The 9517-nt window shown below is 55.5% G+C and overlaps 1 long non-coding RNA gene across 1 annotated transcript; it reads right to left on the reverse strand.

Moving 5' to 3' along the window:
- Window positions 1-598: 598 nt before the first annotated feature.
- Window positions 599-2553, reverse strand: LOC106725708. Its single transcript, XR_001361630.1, has 3 exons — window positions 2524-2553; window positions 953-1069; window positions 599-728 (listed from the first exon to the last, which is right to left on the reverse strand). It is a non-coding gene; the product is annotated as an uncharacterized LOC106725708 (long non-coding RNA).
- Window positions 2554-9517: the final 6964 nt, after the last annotated feature.

Here is a 9517-nt window from a genome sequence, read left to right on the forward strand (position 1 = left end):
GTCTTTCAACACCCTCTCCTCTGGCCAGCTCCCAACCTCCATGCTTCAGCGCCCTCTCGGAGAAGATAACAAATATCTCTTTCTAGCCTGACTCTCCCGAGCTCAAAGCTGGAAATCACTGAAGAGCCTCGAAGGTAACACATCCCAAGCGTGACATATCCTCTTCACACACACACACACACACACACACACACACACACACGCCCTGGTCAAAGAAACAACTCGTGTCTCCCCCTGGCTCCCCTATTACCAGCACAAACACCGCCATCTCCCTTTCTGTATTTTTCAGGCATCTCTTTGTGACATTGTCCTGAGACGCCCAGAAATACGGTGGCACTTTGAATGTGGACAGGCACCCACACAAGTGGGTGGAGCCAATCCGTGAGATGTGCTTTACAGCCATTATTGTGACCCCACCCTTAGTCACAGGCTGCGGGGCCAGGGAAGTCTGGGCTCCTCCTGCCTCTGTGGCTGAGACTCAAAGCAACAACACAAAAGCATAGGCAGCAGGCCATTTAGTTTCAGACCCAATGAGGCCCAGGGCATTATATTTGTTAATATAATGCTCCTGGTTTGCAATATAAGATTTCCACTGTAATTCTGCATTTCTTCCGGAGCCTCTGGTCGTGTGCTCGCACAGAGCTGGCTGCCCGCAAATGTGGGGTCTGATGCAGTTTGCCTGGGCGCTTATCTCAGCCATAAAGCCCAGCACACTTGCGCTCAGGGATCTGTAAATAAGCAGAGATTTCGCTGCTCTGCACTCCACTCCCAGAGCCTCAGCCCTGCACAGCCAGAGACACAACCATGGCGATGCTTACGACGCAGGCCGGAGTGGACGTAGATGACCCGCTTCCACCTTCATTTCATCAACCAGGAGGCAGCCATTGAGACACCAGGAGACTTCCCCAGGGCCGCCTGTGTGTCCCCTTAAATGCCATCGGCCTTTACTTACCTTCTCTTTAGAAGGATAGCCTCGGGCTCAGGTGGCCATTCCTGGGACAGCAGAGGGGGCCTCTAGGAGCTCACAGCCTGCAGCATGTCGGGGCGCAGTCCCGTCCCACATTTCATCCTGCGACATCCACATCCCCGACGTCCTCCCACATCTCCGACATCCACCCACAGCCCCGACATCCACCCACAGCCCCAACACCCACCCACAGCCCTGACCTCCACCCACAGCCCCGACACCCACCCACAGCCCCGACGCCCCAGTAGGACTTCGTTTCCATGAGTCCCTCTTGCCAAACCTCTGTTTCCTCCTATTGTATCCTTATGTCCTTCTGATGCCAGAGCCTGGGTGACAATGGCCCAATGAGACCAGATGCAGTGAGTATCCAGTGTCAGAGAACAAGGGCATTGGACCCTGGCATGTCATGTAACAGGGGAGCCTGGACGTTGGGGAGATGGGGACCCCATCCCTTTGCGATGCCTGCCACCTGCCTCTCACTTGCCCTGACCCCACCTGCCGCCTGGACCCCTGCTTGTGGGCTCCCTGAGCAAACAGCACAGATTCCAAAGGCGTGTGTTGACCATGTGGCATCTCTGAAAGCCATCACGTCCCTGTGCCTGGACCTTGGGTCCCCGGGGCACCCATCACACACACACACACACACACACACACACACACACACACACACAGGAAAAAAATAAATTAAATTAAATGTAGGATAAAATAAAACCTGTGATCCTGGTCTGGCTTACTGCCTAGAAACTGTTACATCAAGACAAGGCAGAGTACAGGCCCCACGAAAGAGTCGCATAAACACAGGGGTGGGCAAAAGTAGGTTTACAGTTGTAATACAAATAAATAATACAATAATTAATAAATGATAATACAAAAATAAACTCACATGCTCACAACTGTAAACCTACTTTTGCCCACCCTTGTGTTTATGCGACTCTTTCGTGGGGCCTGTACTCTGCCTTGTCTTGATGTAACAGTTTCTAGGCAGTAAGCCAGACCAGGATCACAGGTTTTATTTTATCCTACATTTAATTTAATTTATTTTTTTCCTGTGTGTGTGTGTGTGTGTGTGTGTGTGTGTGTGTGTGTGTGTGTGATGGGTGCCCCGGGGACCCAAGGTCCAGGCACAGGGACGTGATGGCTTTCAGAGATGCCACATGGTCAACACACGCCTTTGGAATCTGTGCTGTTTGCTCAGGGAGCCCACAAGCAGGGGTCCAGGCGGCAGGTGGGGTCAGGGCAAGTGAGAGGCAGGTGGCAGGCATCGCAAAGGGATGGGGTCCCCATCTCCCCAACGTCCAGGCTCCCCTGTTACATGACATGCCAGGGTCCAATGCCCTTGTTCTCTGACACTGGATACTCACTGCATCTGGTCTCATTGGGCCATTGTCACCCAGGCTCTGGCATCAGAAGGACATAAGGATACAATAGGAGGAAACAGAGGTTTGGCAAGAGGGACTCATGGAAACGAAGTCCTACTGGGGCCTGGAACACTTACTGGGCTGAGCCCTTTCCCCATGGCCCTGACCCATGGGCACAGCACCCTGTGACTTCGGTACCTCTGGGCCAGGCTGAAGGGATGGAGCACCTGTCCCTGCTCACAGCGCAGCAGGATGCACGCCAGGCTCCCCATGTCCACGTCCGCCTGTGGCCGCCTTGGCATTGCCCGTTGCCCGTTCCCCATCTTGTTCCTGTCAAGGCTGCAGGGCCCAGCTCTGGAGACGAAGGCAGCCGTGCAGCGTTGGTGTGCGCCTCTTAGGAGCAGGCATTTGCAGGAACTCCTGTGGTCCCCTCAGCAGCCTCAGGAGTCAGGCGGTGATTTCTTAGTGTGCAGTTCAGGAATTTTCACTCGGAGAGTTACAAAGTGCCCTTGAGTCACCATGACCCTCGCTGCACTGCCGGGGAAACTGAGACTCGGACTCTCGCCCCCTCCCCCACCCCGGGCCTCCTCAGCAGCCCCTCCACCCAGCGCCTACCTGCCAGGACAGGAGACTGCGGCTGGAGAGTGAGGCGTGCAGAGCCTCGCCGCCTGCCTGACAGGCAGAAGATAAACAGCTTCCCGTTAAATCTCGCTTAATGCTGATATTTATAAATTTATTCAGCTGTGTTTACTGAGTCGCGAGAATGCCTAATAGCATAGCGTGCTTCGTCTCACATGCTCCTACTAATGAGAATGCAAGTGTTGCTTAATTTTTTTTTAACATTTCATTTGCTTTCCTCTCCCTTCCACTTCTCTCATTGTTGTTGGCTTGGACTTTAATCTGTTACCAAATTCTGAAAACTTTGGCCTTTTGGGGCATTAGTAAAGAGGCCTGGAGCACTCACTGAACTGAGCCCCATCCCCACAAGCACTTCACCCTGTGACTCTGGTACCCATGGGGTCAGGGTGCTGAACAGACAGAGCACGCTGTTGGAGAACAACGGCCTCTTCTATTTTCTGCTGCAGTTTGCAGAAGCTGCATGGTTTGGGTCAGAATTGTAGTATTTGGGGTTTTAGGAACAGGGGATCTAGGGCAAAGGGCAGGGAGCTGGTGTCCTTGGCTTTGGAGAGACAAGGAGGATGGTGTGTGTGTGTGTGTGTGTGTGTGAATGTATTTGTGATAGAGATAGAGATAGGGATAGGGATAGAGATAGAGATAGAGATAGAGATAGAGATAGAGATAGAGATAGAGAAATGGAGAGAGGGAATGAGAGAGGGCAGACTCCACTTTTACCTTAGTTTGATCTGCTTTGCTATGAGTTTGTTAAGATAAAGGTCTTGCAGGGAACAGACTGACATATCTTAGGGGGAAGGGAGGTGGAGGGAGTGGGAAGAGGTTAACCAAAGGACATATATGCATACATGCATAGCCCATGGACGCAGACAACAGTGTTATGAAGGCCTGGGGTGGGGTGCAGGTTGGGTGGAGAGGAGCAAAGGGGGCGGGGGGTGAGGGACATCTGTAGTACTGTCAACAATAAAAAAGAAGAAACAGTTTTTACAAAAAGGTCTTTCCCTGGCTATTTATCCCACTAAGGTCAACTGTGCTGATGGCTAACGCACGGGCAGCCTTCAGCTGGCCCAAAGGAGCCCAGGACCAGGCAGGGAGAGATGGCTAAGAGATCAGCAGAGCTCAGGAGGCGACTAGGAAGGCATTGAGGGGTGAGGGTGGGGATAGTTGGGGTGGTCTGTGCTGGGCTCCCGTGGGTGGGGTGGGCGGGAGCTGGTGGCAAGTTGCCAGGCCTCAGGAGCACACCAGGCATACTTCTGGAATCAGGAGCTGGGGAGGAGGAGGGCTAGAGAGACATGCCTGGTGGGCAGGACCAGGAGGGGCTGTGGTGGGGCACACAGTCGGGAGACCGAGGGGAGGGGAACAGGATCTGGGATGAGGACCCGCAGGGAAAGGAGATGAGATGGTGCAGGACTTCTCGGTCCTTCCTCCCCACCCCAAAGGGTTGCTCTCTGCTCCCCTCCAGCTCCTGTGGAATCCTCACACTTCGGTGTTTTCTATTCCTTCTCTCCTCCAAGCAACATGTCATGAAACTGAAGCTTCTTTGTAAATTTTAAAAGATGTATAACCTTAAATGTAAGAGTTGAGTGGAATAATTTATACTTCCCTGTCAAACCCCCCACGTATGCAAACTTATAGAGAGCTGTAAGCATTTTCTTATCACTCGGTGGTTGCCCTGCCTGTCCCTGTGTTGGCCAGAGGAGAAGCCTTGATAGGAGACCAGCGTCTGGCCCTGACCCCTCTGACCTTGGACGAGCCACGGCCTCTTTGAGTCTCATGACCCAGAGTTCTCCACCTTCCGGTTCTGCTCTTTGTGTAAGTTCTGGTCCGGATATCTTTTGCTAGGCGGGCAGAGCTGGAGGCCGGCCTGGCCAGGTGGCGGCTGCCCTGGGAATAGCACCCCGATTTTCTCTCCTTTGAGAGGCAGGACAAGGCCCTCTCCCTGGTCTGGCATCTCACAGGTCCATGCCTTTTGGCATTATCCAGGAAGCTGGGACCCCTTGGGGAACCCCAGAGACTGGGGAAGCCTGGGCAAAGGTGGAGACTTGGCTGAATGTCAGAAGCCCAGTGTCTGCTCAGGGCAGGGAGTGGACAACCAGCAGGTCCCAGGTCTGCCCAACACTGGACTGTGCCCTGTGCCGAGTCCTCTCCCTGTCTGGGCACCAGTGTCCCTGCCCAATTAAAGGCAGGTTGCCATTAGATGACCAATGAAACTTCCCCAGCCCTGGCTATGGCCTGGGCAGCCCTAGGCCATGGTGTCCTCACCTGTACCCCCCAGGCCTGTGGGTAACCTGGGCAGCGTGGGGAGGGGGCAGCCTTCCCCACCAGGGCCAACACATCTCAAGGGACAGGGGACAGGCAGGTGGCATGGATACCAGGGGTCTTGGGTAGCACGATGCCTATTTGAGGAATTTGAGGAGTGAACAGAGAAGCCTCAGGCCCAGCCTGTGCCACCTCCTCCTGCTTTTGCCCCGAAACTCAGTCCTCTCCACGTGTAGCCGGGGTCCTGTCGACATGCACACCTGAGTCCATCGGAAGGTCAGCCACCCCTGCGCCTCCTTGTTCTGCAGCAGCAGCAGGAACTTCCTCCTGACACCCCCTCTGGGCCCAGCTCTGTTTGGGGTTCCCCCGGGAGGAGGGGAGGAGCACAGGGGCTCATCCCTCTCCTTTGTGCTGCCTCTCCCTCCCACTTCCGCTGCCTGCACTGCTCCGGGTGACCTTTCACCCCTCCCTTGGATGTCCTTCAAAGGCAGCTCCTGGGGTTAATAACTTTGGCTGGCAGCCCCACACAAAGCCAGGCCCGGAAACTATTGTCCGGAGGACAATGGCTGCGCAGCCCAATAATGAGGCCTCCGCAGTGTTGTCTGACGTCCTAGGTTGCCCTGGCGAAGGAGGAGGGGCACGGGGCTGCCCTGCCCTCGCCTCCCGGAGATGAATTATTCCCCGGGGCCCACGGTGGGTCTTCCTGACAAGGCACCAGGCTCCTGCGCCCTCCAATCAGCACATTTTCATGCAGGTGGATGTCACCTGGGCCAAGGGGGGGCGGGGAGGCGGGCAGGGGGAGGAGACACCTGCTGTGCACACACCTCTCTCCAGCTTATTGTTCGGCTCCCCTGTTCTGGGTGGGAGCACCTCACAGTTTAGCAACTGGTTGGTGCTGGAAAATCAACAAGGTTGGGGAGACCTCAGCCTGCCACCTGATGCCAAGCATGTGGCACTTTCTGGAGCCCGGCCTCCCTCCTCCCCTCCTCGCTGTGTGACCCAGGGGAGCTGGGTAACCTCTCTGAGTCTCTGCTTACGCAGGCTCAGGTGGGAACCAAGAGGCGGCTCTCCCCTGGCCACTCTGTGGGGGACACGGAGTCCTCTGGCTGTGGGGGTAGCCCGTCCTCAATTATAATTCAACTTCGTTTTATGCAAGCCCCTGCCTTGTGTCCAAAATCTGACTGGGAGTTACTCAGGACATACTGTGCCACATGTTGGTCCTCCCCTCTGCCCTCTGCCCTCTGCCCTCTCCCCTCTGCACGTGCTGGGCACCGGGATCTTGACGAAGCCATGGGAAGTGGTTGCTGAGGCGCCAGAGTGTCCTCAGCCCTGCTGTCTGCTGGAGAGGCTGAAAAATCCCAGAAACGGTGACTTAATCGGTATGGACTGTGGCGCTGGGCCTGTGTGGGAGACAGGGGACTATTGGAACATGCAGGGAAAGAAGCCCTGATTGGCACCCAGAGAACACATGCCACCTCTCATTTATGCCTGAGCACAGCCCTCCTCTGGGGGCAGCACCAGACTAGGCAGTAAGACATTCGTGGTGCCCTTGAATAGTGTTCTTCTTTCCTACAGCTTTACCCTAAGGCAGGGGTCCTCAAACTTTTTAAACAGGGGGCCAGTTCACTGTCCCTCAGACCGTTGGAGGGCCGGACTATAGTTTTAAAAAAAACTATGAACAAATTCCTATGCACACTGCACATATCTTATTTTGAAGTAAAAAAACAAAACGGGAACAAATACAATATTTGTATTTGCATGTGGCCCGCGGGCGGTAGTTTGAGGACCCCTGCCCTAAGAAATGGTTTAGGGTGGGGTCATTTTCGTTTTAAATCAGCTTTATTGAGATATAATATAAACATACCATAATGCATGAGTTTTGACAGCTATCTCCATTCCTATAACTACTGTCCCAATCGAGGGACAGACTCAGCCGTCACCCCAGAAAGGCCCTGTGAACACCAGGGTTCCAGGCCTCCAGGGTTGGTGACCGCCTGGCTCACAGTCTCAGCGCTGGTCACAGGCAGGCCGTCCAGCACGAGCCCCTCACTCTTCCGCATGCGCAGCGCCACCTGGGGACCTGCTGGAAGCTGGCTCAGCCCAGGGGCCTGGGGATCTGCATTCCTAAGCAGCTCGGCCACGCTCTCAGGCTCCGAGTCTCTCAGGGGCAGATGAGGGAACTGGGGCTCCGAGCTTGGATGTGCGCAGCCTGCAAACGCTGGTCCTGCGCTCCTGGCCAAATGCCCATTGTGCCCCACTGCCCTCCAGTCCTTCTCCTTTGGATCTCTGCCCGAACCCTACATCCCACAAGAGGTAGGAATGTGAACCTTTCGCCTCTCTCCCTCTGAGTGTTGTCTGTCCCCTCCTGCCCACTCCACCTGCCCTGCACCCCGTGAGCCACTCTCCTGGGAAACACCCCTTCCTCTACCTGCTTCCGAATGAGCTGCCCGTTCCCATCAGCACGCACTTTTGTGGTCCACCTGGTCCTCATTGTGCGCCCATTCGACCGATGGCGAAGTGCTTAGGGAACAAGTGCTTGGTGGGGTCTGTCTCATCACCCAGGAGGAAGGTCAAGCAACAACTACGATGAAGTTAATCAGATGCAATTACACACTAGGCTATGCGGGCCGGGACTGCCCAGTTCATTCTCCTTGATTGACAGACAGTGTTGAGGACCAGCCTCCGCCCTCACTGCCCCAGTTCCCCCAGTTCCAGCCAGGAGCAGACAGAGCAGACCTGGAGGAAAAGCAGGGGCTGAGAAGGGCTCGGAGAAAACTATAGGACAGGCAGAAGACAGCAGGCGGATGGGGGAAAGTGAAGAGAAGACACTGCCAGTGGAAACTGAGTCCTTTTCATAGAAGAATTGGGGAGGAGGTCCTGGAGACATGGCTGGCACAACCGCACTGCCGGGGCACCCTCACTGCCAGGACACCCTCACTATAGGCACAACCTCACTGCCGGGACAACCTTACTACTGGGACACCCTCACTCCCGACACAACCTCACTGCCGGGACGCCCTAACTGCCGGGACACCCTCACTACCGAGACAACCTCACTACCGAGACAACCTCACTACCGAGACAATCTCACTGCCGGGGCACCCTCACTGCCAGGACAACCTCACTGCCGGGGCACCCTCACTGCCAGGACACCCTCACTGCTGAGACACCCTCTATTCTGGGACAACCTCACTGCGGGGACATACTCTCTACCGGGACACCCTATCTGCAGAGAAACCTCACTGCCGTCACATCCTCTCTGACAGAACAACCTCACTGCCAGGACACCCTCTCTGCCAGGACACCCTCTCTGCCAGGACAACCTCACTGCCAGGACACCCTCTCTGATGGGACAACCTCACAGCCAGGACACCCTCTCTGATGGGACAACCTCACTGCCAGGACACCCTCTCTGCCAGGACACCCTCTCTGCCAGGACACCCTCTCTGCCAGGACACCCTCTCTGCCAGGACACCCTCTCTGCCAGGACACCCTCTCTGCCAGGACACCCTCTCTGCCAGGACACCCTCTCTGCCAGGACAACCTCACTGCCAGGACACCCTCTCTGATGGGGCAACCTCATAGCCAGGAAACCCTCACTCCCGGGACACCCTCACTGCCGGGACAACCTCACTTCCAGGCCACGGGGAGTCAACAGTGTGGTTCTTCTCTATCTGTCTCTCTGAGCACAGTGCATGGGGTTCCACCTCAGGGAGTCCCAGAGTGTGTCTGAGGATCAGGGTACACGAGTCCTGGGTCCTGGAGGCTGGACTAGGGAAGAGAAGGTGTTTGTTCTGGGGGTCCGGGGCCATGTTCAGAGTCAGTTAGTTCTATGGCATTTAAGGAGAAGCAGGCTTTACTTCACCCGTGGGAAGAACTGGGTTCTAACACCCCTCCTGTGACTGAGCCACCTGAGGAGGCAGGGGTTTCAGTCCCTGGATGTGGACAGCGAGACCAGGTGAGGACAAAGTTGTCAGATGTCCAAGCCTCCTGCCCACTCCCCGAGAGTCCTCCAGGGGAGGGTGTCCCGGCCTCGTGTCCATCTTCATGTCTGGGGTGCAGCCCAGAGCAGCTTCCCCTGTGGCTATGTGCCTGGGCCGGGCCATAGATCCTCACCAGGAACCTCATGGCCAGAGGTAGGAACAAGGTGACAGTGTAGGGCTAGGAGAGAGGACGGCAACGGGTCCACAGGCTGCATCTGAAATCTTTACGCATCTGAAAAAATGGGCCTGGACTTCTTAAATAAGAGGCTGGTGCTAGTGATACAGAAATGAGAGTTAAAATAGCGAGCGAGGCCTGT

Source organism: Myotis brandtii, unplaced genomic scaffold (assembly GCF_000412655.1).
Source record: "Myotis brandtii unplaced genomic scaffold, ASM41265v1 scaffold1817, whole genome shotgun sequence".
Taxonomy (NCBI): Eukaryota; Metazoa; Chordata; class Mammalia; order Chiroptera; family Vespertilionidae; genus Myotis; species Myotis brandtii.